The 10,236-nt window shown below is 46.5% G+C and overlaps 1 long non-coding RNA gene across 1 annotated transcript; it reads right to left on the bottom strand.

Moving 5' to 3' along the window:
- Positions 1-299: 299 nt before the first annotated feature.
- Positions 300-5,561, bottom strand: LOC142719526 (uncharacterized). Its single transcript, XR_012872750.1, has 4 exons — positions 5,475-5,561; positions 4,791-4,993; positions 3,190-3,284; positions 300-806 (listed from the first exon to the last, which is right to left on the bottom strand). It is a non-coding gene; the product is annotated as an uncharacterized LOC142719526 (long non-coding RNA).
- Between the last annotated feature and the right edge of the window lie 4,675 nt (positions 5,562-10,236).

The following is a 10,236-nucleotide window of genomic DNA, read 5'->3' as shown; positions in this document are numbered from 1 at the left end:
ATGCAGTTGTCTCTCTTTTTGTAGCTTCTTGTTCTTCTGACACGGAGTACAGTATGTCTCAGGCTGGGGGATCTCTTTGCTGGACTTTGTTGTATGGTGGTGTACGTTCGTCCTGATTATGACCTCTGTTTTTGTAGCAGGAAGATGTCTTTCTTGTTTGGATGTTACTCCATGGGTTACCCAGCCTACTCATTCTTCAATGAATCAGTGACCATGTCCACAATTGATTACACAGGTATAATATAGATTTCATGATAGTTCTTTGGAATTAAAACAAATTACTTTTATGTATTTGTCTATCCATTTTTATTAGAAATACAATAAATACATTGAGGTATGTTTTTATTGACATGTGTTGCTATCAGCCAGACAGGAAAAAAATATGGATGGCCTTGGGAATCTGTAGGGGCAGCTGTTCTACAGGAAAGGGAGTGCAGAGACCCTACCAAACAGGACGAGGGGAGGAAGTCCATTGCCGGGCATCTGAAGAGACTTGCCATTAAACACCCAAAACCATTGTACTTCACCGCAGCCCTGCGAATCATGGACAAGGCTTCATTTTCAAAGACTTCTGGACAGTTGTCTTTTAATTGGATGGATCTTAAAAACCCCTTCTGGACAGTGGGGGATGGGAAGGAGGAGGTGTGGACGGATGACGTTCCGGCATTCTTAGATGGACATTAGTGGTTCATATCTGCTGCCTCTTTAGCTTTCAGACCTTGATCTGGCACATCCCTTTCCATGGCTGACGTTCTCGACACCAGGGCTTCCTCCTGCTGATGTTGTACGGTACATTCCCTTCAGTTCTGAAACAAGAATAAATAAAATGTCCTAGTGAAGAGTTGCTCTCTTGAAGATATTCCCCGTGACCCACACCAAGACCCTTTGTCTGCCAGGTAGGTAGGGCGTTCTATGTTCAACTAAGTTAAATAAATTCACAAGTAAATCTGCTCAACTTTAAGATGCGGTTAACAGAAATGTTTAATAACAGGGACAGATAGGGCGGCAAGCGATGGTAGAATTTTATTTAAATACGCGTTTCTGGCACGACTGGTCCCTTTATCTGGTCTTAACCTGACAAAGGGACCAGTCAAGTTTAGTCCCGGACCAGTCCGGTCCAGAAACACAGTCAAAATAAAATGGGTTTTACTTTACCGTCCACGTGTGAAGTATTTGTGTTACCCGCCGCTTACCAATTTTTAAAGGGGAACTCCAAGAAAAATTTGTCATGCAATCAAAGGCGCAGTGCCCACCCAAACTACATCGCAGGATTTTATTAAAAAATTGGCTGTTATCTATTGGATTACTCCAATATGTAAAGGCCAATATCACTAACAGCTCCTGGCTCAGCCAGCAGAGGTGGGGTCCGGAGCCGAATGGGACCCAGAGCTGCTGAAGGAGCGGGAAGTACATAAAGGGGATTTGTCCGGGGTCTGAATACATTTTAGGGTTTGGTATTAAAGGGGTTTTCCAGGCTTTATAAAAATTGTAATTCAAACTGAAAATTGCACCATTTAGCAAATACCCACCTTCTAATTCTCTGCGGCTCCAGTGCCGGCGGTTCACAATCCCCTGCCGGCCTGTTTACATAGGCTGGACCAGTGATGTCCCGTATCGGCACATGATCGCACTAGTCAATCACTGGCCACAGTGGTCACGTGCCATACTTACTTAGATCACTTCTGCAGGCGATACCCTCCCTCTATACTGTCCTTACTGTAAGGTTTTTATAGTGAGGACAGAATACAGGGAATATCTGGTACACAAAGTGTATTCTCACTAACCCCATGACAAGCCATGCCCAATGAACCACGTTCTGTCAAAGGTAGGCCCTGTCAAGTCCTGTCTCAATCCATCTGAAACCAAAGTGTCCCTAGAAAGAAATGCCAAATATTGTCAACTATGCTCTATTAGGGTATAGTATGAAGAATCAGTGCAGTAGGGTCTATATACTACTATATACACAAAGCTGCCATGTGCCGAACATTGCAACACACCCTTTTCATAAAAGAGCGATAATTCCAGTCCTGCAGTCACCCTGATGACCTTATACTGTGCCAGTACTTGAGGTAGGTGTGCCCCTTTATATATTACTTGCAGCCAGAATTGGCACCGGGATTATCAGCTCATTGACAAATTCTTGATGTCACATTTGTGTCTTGATGTCACCAGTCTGAACCAATCCTACGCCACTTGCTCTTTATAGAATTTTCAGAAAAAAAAATTCCCCTAGCAATAAATACTGCATGTAAATATTATTCTCATTACAATACAACAACAAATAAATGGAAAAAGCGCCATATCCCTATTAGGTCCCGCGGACATCATAGAGGTGGTCCTTGACTTCCAGTCCTGCAGTCACCATGAAGACTTTGTGCTGTCAGTGCAGGCAGAATAAAGCTGACATGGTGACAATGTAATGTTTTCTATGTACTACTACTCCCTGTACTGACTGATAGTAGAGAGAATGGACTAAGCTGAAGGATTCCCGACTCTTATCAATTCTTTAAATAGGGAATATGCCCTGAATACTAACCCCAAATTTATATTCCATTCATAGTAGGGCAGATTTACTATTCAAATTGAGCCAGAATTATGGCGTACATGTTGTGCGCCATATTTATTAATTGTTTTAGACACATTTTGCGGCGTGCTTGACAAGGGGTGTGGCCTAGAATAAAGGGCGTGTCTTAAAATAAGCCAACCAAGAGGTGGTATAAGGAAGAGAAAAGTGTCTAACATGTCTAGTAAAATCTATCATACATCGTGCACGACTGTGATCAATTTGGCGCAGTTTCTGACTTCCTTGTATCAGTTTACACTGTGTAAAACTCAGATAGTTTTAGGCCCCATGCACACTAACTTATTTTTGCGGCCGCAATTCACCCGCAAATCTGAAGGTGAATTGCGGCCCCATTCATTTCAATGGGCCCATGCACACGACCTTGGTTTCCACGGTCCATGCATTGCCCAGGAACCTGGACCGCGAAAACAACGGACATGTCTTATTACGGTCGTGTTTTGCGGTACAGGCTCATAGAAAATAATGCACGCGGTCATATGCACGGCCCGCGATTTGTGGGCGGCCGTGGGTGACACTCCGCGGACGTACGAGCCGTAAGTCACGGTCAATGCACCTCACTACGGTCGTGTGCATGAGGCCTTAGTAAATCTGCCCCATGGTAATACCAGTGACAGCCCGCTCTTTCCCGGGGGGGTACAGTCCTCCGCACATCTTCATCCACGTCTCATCTTGTCTGTGCCGGATACTTTTCTCCTTATACCTGAGAAGTAACAAAAATAACATCAGAAACGAAAAAAACACAATTCCAAGTATTTCTCCCCATTTCTAATAATAACATTTCCTGCAGGTGAATAATGGAAAATATAAAGATATAAATATATTCAGGCCTATGTGTCTGTCCAGGGGGTCAGTGAGGGTCCTGCCTGTTATATGTGGGGAGGTCTCGCTGCACAATAACGGGGGGGGGGGAATGTCTGTACATCAATATATATTTGTCTCTAGGAGCCCCTACAAAGTCTCAGTGAGGGGCCTGCCTGTTATACGGGGGGAGGTCTCGCTGCACAATAACGGAGGGGAAAATGTCTGTACATCAATATATATCTGTCTCTAGGAGCCCCTACAAAGTCTCAGTGAGGGTCCTGCCTGTTATATGTGGGGAGGTCTCGCTGCACAATAACGGGGGGGGAAATGTCTGTACATCAATATATATTTGTCTCTAGGAGCCCCTACAAAGTCTCAGTGAGGGGCCTGTCTGTTATATGTGGGGAGGTCTCGCTGCACAATAACGGGGGGGAAAATGTCTGTACATCAATATATATCTGTCTCTAGGAGCCCCTACAAAGTCTCAGTGAGGGCCCTGTCTGTTATACGGGGGGAGGTCTCGCTGCACAATAACGGGGGGGGGGAAATGTCTGTACATCAATATATATTTGTCTCTAGGAGCCCCTACAAAGTCTCAGTGAGGGCCCTGTCTGTTATACGGGGGGAGCTTGTATACAGCGTTAGTAACACGCATGTCACTCCAGTATAGATATTTTGGGTGCGGGTTCTTCGCCCCCACTGTCCATAGTTTAATTAAACACCTTAAGAAAATGGATCATCACCAAGAAGTTTTATTTAAAGGGGTACTCCCATCTTACTATTTCTCTAGGACTCACACCTATGTGGAAAACGGAGGTCTCTCCCTGACCCTGTCCTGCTTTGTTCCCAGATCCCTGTCCCGTCTAATGGCTGCTGATTCCAGGTGGAGAATGACTTAGGAAAGGCCTCGCACGTCCCTCTCTCTATTCTGTTCTATGGAAGTTTCGGAAACAGCTGAGCGCTGTTGAACTATTTGCGTAACTCCCATAGTACAGAACGGAGAGATCTGCGTGCATGAGCATAGGTGGATATCACATAAACGTCTGAGATGGAGAAAACCCTCTAAAGAGATTATGTAATTAAAGGGGTTGTACATAATCAGAAAAATAGAGCTGCTGTCTTCCAAAAACAGAGCCACACCTGTCCACAGGTGATGTGCGGTGTGTGGACAGCTTAGCCCTATACATTTCAATACAGAAAAGCTGCAATACCACACACAGCCTCTGGACAGAGGTGGCGCAGAGCTTCCATTTGGGTCATAGAGAGGGTCTCCAGCGTGATACCCCCCTCTATGATATCTAAATACCCTTATAGGGCATTTCAGGTGTAACCAGAAGTTAAGGTGATACAAAAAAATATTCCATACATGAGATTTACTTAATGGAGATATTGTAACAATAATTACTGAAAATATGTCATTGACTTTTTCCTCCATTGTAGGAATAGAACCCGAGAAGCCACGTTTTGGACTACGGAACAGTCGATCCTCCGGATGAAATGCTGTGTGGTTGGAGCGCAGTCCCAGGAGCGCTGGTGTTGATGTGCTGATCCATGTTCTTCTTATCTGGAGCTTGTATACAGAACACGCAATCCTTCTGGTCCGACCTACTAACATATATAAGCACAGCCTAAACACACACGTAATGATATATAATAACATAACAGGAACATAACATTACTATGTATCAGCCCTGATACGTCAGTCTCATCATATTTCTGGGGTCCCCGCACACAGGATATACGTTACCTCCTGTGATGATGTCACTTCCTGTATTTCCTGTATGACATGGCTGCTCTTCCTCTTCCTGTTTCCCTTTCTGATGTATTTCCTCTTCCTGTGTGATAAGACGTGTGCTGTTACCTCCTGTGATGATGTCACTTCCTTTATTTCCTGTATGACATGGCTGCTCTTCCTCTTCCTGTTTCCCTTTCTGATGTATTTCCTCTTCCTGTGTGATAAGACGTGTGCTGTTACCTCCTGTGATGATGTCACTTCCTGTATTTCCTGTATGACATGGCTGCTCTTCCTCTTCCCGTTTCCCTTTCTGATGTATTTCCTCTTCCTGTGTGATAAGACGTGTGCTGTTACCTCCTGTGATGATGTCACTTCCCTGTATTTCCTGTATGACATGGCTGCTCTTCCTCTTCCCGTTTCCCTTTCTGATGTATTTCCTCTTCCTGTGTGATAAGACGTGTGCTGTCGCCTCCTGCTGTGTATAACACGAGATGTAACATGTCTTATAAAACATGTCAATAATAATCGCAGAAAGCGAACAACATTTTGTTCATTTCCATTCACATCAATGGTTATTTGTTTGCAGCCGTTTTTCTGAGCCGTACTTGTCTGTTTTTAGAATAAACTACAGGGAGATTTGAGATGTGGTTTGAGAATTTCTTTCCTATGTAAACCCCACCGATAAGGACAGCTAAGAAGCCTCAGTTATCAGCGAGCGACCCCATCATTAGAGTAAGCAGAGTGCCCCCATACAGTGCCAGCAGAGTATTGTCCCTTATACAGTGCCAGTATACTGCCCCCTCATAAACAACACTACCAGCAGAGACCCCTCAATAACCCATATTGCCAGCAAAGTGCCTCCAATAATTAGTGCCAGCAGACGGCCCCCAATAACCTCTACAAGCAGAGTTCCCCCTCACAAATAGTCCCACCAGAGTGCCCCCAATAACCACTACAAGCAGAGTTCCCCCTCACAAATAGTCCCAGCAGACTGCCCCCAATAACCACTACAAGCAGAGTTCCCCCTCACAAATAGTCCCAGCAGACTGCCCCCAATAACCACTACAAGCAGAGTTCCCCCTCACAAATAGTCCCAGCAGACTGCCCCCAATAACCACTACAAGCAGAGTTCCCCCTCACAAATAGTCCCAGCAGACTGCCCCCAATAACCTCTACAAGCAGAGTTCCCCCTCACAAATAGTCCCAGCAGACGGCCCCCAATAACCACTACAAGCAGAGTTCCCCCTCACAAATAGTCCCAGCAGACTGCCCCCAATAACCACTACAAGCAGAGTTCCCCCTCACAAATAGTCCCAGCAGACTGCCCCCAATAACCTCTACAAGCAGAGTTCCCCCTCACAAATAGTCCCAGCAGACTGCCCCCAATAACCACTACAAGCAGAGTTCCCCCTCACAAATAGTCCCAGCAGACGGCCCCCAATAACCTCTACAAGCAGAGTTCCCCCTCACAAATAGTCCCAGCAGACGGCCCCCAATAACCACTACAAGCAGAGTTCCCCCTCACAAATAGTCCCAGCAGACGGCCCCCAATAACCACTACAAGCAGAGTTCCCCCTCACAAATAGTCCCAGCAGACTGCCCCCAATAACCTCTACAAGCAGAGTTCCCCCTCACAAATAGTCCCAGCAGAGTGCCCCCAATAACCTCTACAAGCAGAGTTCCCCCTCACAAATAGTCCCAGCAGACTGCCCCCAATAACCACTACAAGCAGAGTTCCCCCTCACAAATAGTCCCAGCAGACGGCCCCCAATAACCTCTACAAGCAGAGTTCCCCCTCACAAATAGTCCCAGCAGAGTGCCTTCCTTTATGCAGCTACATCATGTAAGATCTTCCCTAGTTTGGAAGTCTCCAGGACAATCTGGGAGAGAAGACAAGTGTGATGTAACCTGGTTGCAGTGTGTAAATGTAGCCTGAAACATCACGTGTAGCTCCTAAGTCTATGTTCACATGTTACATATTTATTGCAGATTTCCATGGTCAAATTGACACATGAAGTATGAATGTGAATAGGGTTCTAGAAAACGGCATAAACTTGCAGCAGTAACAATCTGCAGTAGATGTAATGCAAAGGATGCACAGCCAAATATGCTGCAAAATCCACATGTAATATATGGAGAAATATTAGGCCTAGTTCACACAGAGTTTTTTGGAGCGTTTTTGACGTGGAAACCGCATTGAAAACCGCACTAAAAAACGTCCGAAAACTAATCTTATTGATTTCAATGGGATGCAGAGGCGTTTTTACCACGAGAAAAAAACACTCACAGGAAAAAGCAGCGTCAAGCCCTTTCTTCAAGCGTTTCCGTCTCTGACCTCCCATTGACATCAATGGGAGGCAAAGAAAACGGTTTTCGCAGCATTTTTGCATGCGGTGCTCAATGGCCGTGGTCGAAAAAGGCGTCAAAAAAGCGGCAGAAGGAATTTTGAGGCAGATTTTTCCACCTGCAAAAAACATGGTGTGTAAACAGGGACTTCGTGTCCACATGTGACCTACTCTATCCAATCACAGCTGTAATTCCAGCCAAGGCTGCCTAAGATGATGTTCACACCCCCCACTTCTCCTGCGGTTTGGCCGCTGCAGCCCGATGAGGAGGGAAATTGTGGCTATAAAGAACATGCAGAGGTTTCTGTGTGACAGTCTAAGGGCATGACCAGACGTGGCGGAGTTCTGCACACACTGTCCGCATCAATGCCGCACATAAACTGCGTTGCAGATTCTGTCGCGGCTTTGCCTAAAATGGGCATTAAATTGATGCGGACTGGCCGTTGCGTATTGAGGGGGAAAGGGCTTCCCTTCTATCAGTGCAGGATACAGAGAAGGGACAGCCCTTTCCCTAGTAAAAGAAAAATAAATTCATACTTACCGGCCGTTGTCTTGGTGACGCGTCCCTCTTTCGACATCCAGCCCGACCTCCCTGGATGACGCGGCAGTCCATGTGACCGCTGCAGCCTGTGCTTGGCCTGTGATTGGCTGCAGCCGTCACTTGGACTGAAACGTAATCCTGGGAGGCCGGACTGGAGACAGAAGCAGGGAGTTCTCGGTAAGTATGAACTTCTATTTTTCTTACAGGTTGATGTATATTGTGATCGGTCGTCACTGTCCAGGGTGCTGAAACAGTTACTGCCGATCGTTTAACTCTTTCAGCACCCTGGACAGTGACTATTTACGGACGTCGCCTAGCAACGCTCCCGTAATTACGGGTGCACACACGTAGTCACCCGTAATTACGGGAGCCCCATTGACTTCCTCAGTCTGGCTGTAGCCCTAGAAATACATAGGTCCAGCCAGAATGAAGAACTATCATGTTAGTAAAACCAGTACGCTCCGCAGCACACATAACATCTGCAGACTTCATTGCGGAATTTTCACTCTCCATTGAAGTCAATGGAGAAATTCCGCAATGAGTCCGCAACAAGTCCGCTACACGTCCGCAACAGCCAGTGTATGCTGCGGACACCAAATTCCGCACCGCAGCCTATGCTCCGCAGCGGAATTGTCCGCAACGTGTAAACGAACCCAACTAAAAAGCTGTGGAAAGCAATGGAGAAACGTGTACGCTGCGGATTTCTGCTGCGGACTATCCGCAGCGGAATTTCAGAGCAATTCCGCCACGTCTGGTCATGCCCTAAGGCTCTGTTCACATCTGCATTGGGGTCCCGTTCTGACGTTCCCGTCAGAAGTTTCCGTCAGAACAGGACCCTGAGCAGACACAAACTGACACCGACGGAAACCAGGGGTTTCCGTTTCCATCACCATTGATTTCAGTAGTCGACTACGCTATTGCTTCCGGCAAAACTACGGGTCCGGTGCACAAAAGAGACAAACGGAAACCACGGGCACCGGCTCCGTCACCATTGAAATCGATGGTGATGGAAACGGAATCCCCTGGTTTTCATCGGTGTCTGCTCAGGTTCCCGTTCTGACGGAAACCTCCGACGGAACGTCAGAACGGGACCCCAACGCAGATGTGAACAGAGCCTAATATGGATGAGAAAGGGGAGGTGGGACTACTCATTGTTTATTATGCCCGGATACTGAACTGGTATTACTAGTATTATACCCTGTTCTATGAACTTTACCCGCTGGAGTACCCCAAAGATGCTTGTACCACTGATCGAGGTGCCATGTGTTTTGTAGTAAAATTTAATTGGTATTTGATTATTTTTTTTACAGTTAATATTTATTAAAAATGAGGTTTTAAAGTTTTTTGCCTGGCAGTGATGGTATGATATTTGTCCAATACCTATTTAGTTCCATTTTTCATGGATATTATGAGGTGGGACGACTCACCTAACCAGTATGTTCCTGACGGGAGCTGCATGCGTCCATCTCATCAAGTCTCCGATCTCCTGGCAGCGCCGCTTTCTACAGATCCTACAATGAAAATCTATGCAAAAAGTTTACACCAAAAAAACTGAAAATTCTACTGCGGAACCAGGATTGTTGTTGTGTGGCAGGGCTGCACCTCGCCCTTCTGCTGCCGGAGGTAAACAGTGAAATAGCGCCCCCACCTGCATCACCATAGAGTGGCCATGTGGGGTAGAGAAAAGATAGCAAAGAAAATATAGAAAACCTTTATGTTTACATGTAGTAGAAATCTATTTAATACAAGTGAATAATATTTATAAAAATCGTAATCACATGCTGCGTTAGGCCTCATTCACACGGCAGGGTTTCCCAGCCGGGTGCCGGCCGTTCATAAATCGTCCGGCACCCGGCTGCATTAGGAATAGTAGACCCCTAATGGGGCTATTCACACGACCGATTTTTTGACGTCCGGGGAAACCGGCCGTCAAAAAATAGGACATGCTCTATCTTCGGCCGGGTACCCGGCCACCCGGCTCCCATAGAAGTCTATGGGGCCGGGTAATACCCGGCCATCACCGGGATGTGTCCCGAGTGATGGCCGGGTTTTCCGGCGCTTGCGCTCCATCTCCTCCTCCTCACAGCGCAGAGTGCATGTGAGGAGGAGGAGTTGATGCCATTCTGACAAATGGCATCGCTGTACACTGTGTTGCAGGGCCGGGGTGTACAGCAGGTGGAAGGGAGCGCTGCGCTGGCTCCCTTCCCCTGCTTGTTTTAAAAGCGCCCTG

The sequence above is a fragment of the Rhinoderma darwinii genome, unplaced genomic scaffold (genome assembly GCF_050947455.1).
Source record: "Rhinoderma darwinii isolate aRhiDar2 unplaced genomic scaffold, aRhiDar2.hap1 Scaffold_485, whole genome shotgun sequence".
NCBI lineage: Eukaryota > Metazoa > Chordata > Amphibia > Anura > Rhinodermatidae > Rhinoderma > Rhinoderma darwinii.
The sequence above is the reverse complement of the archived record's forward strand: the minus strand, read 5'-3'. Positions and strand labels throughout refer to the sequence as shown.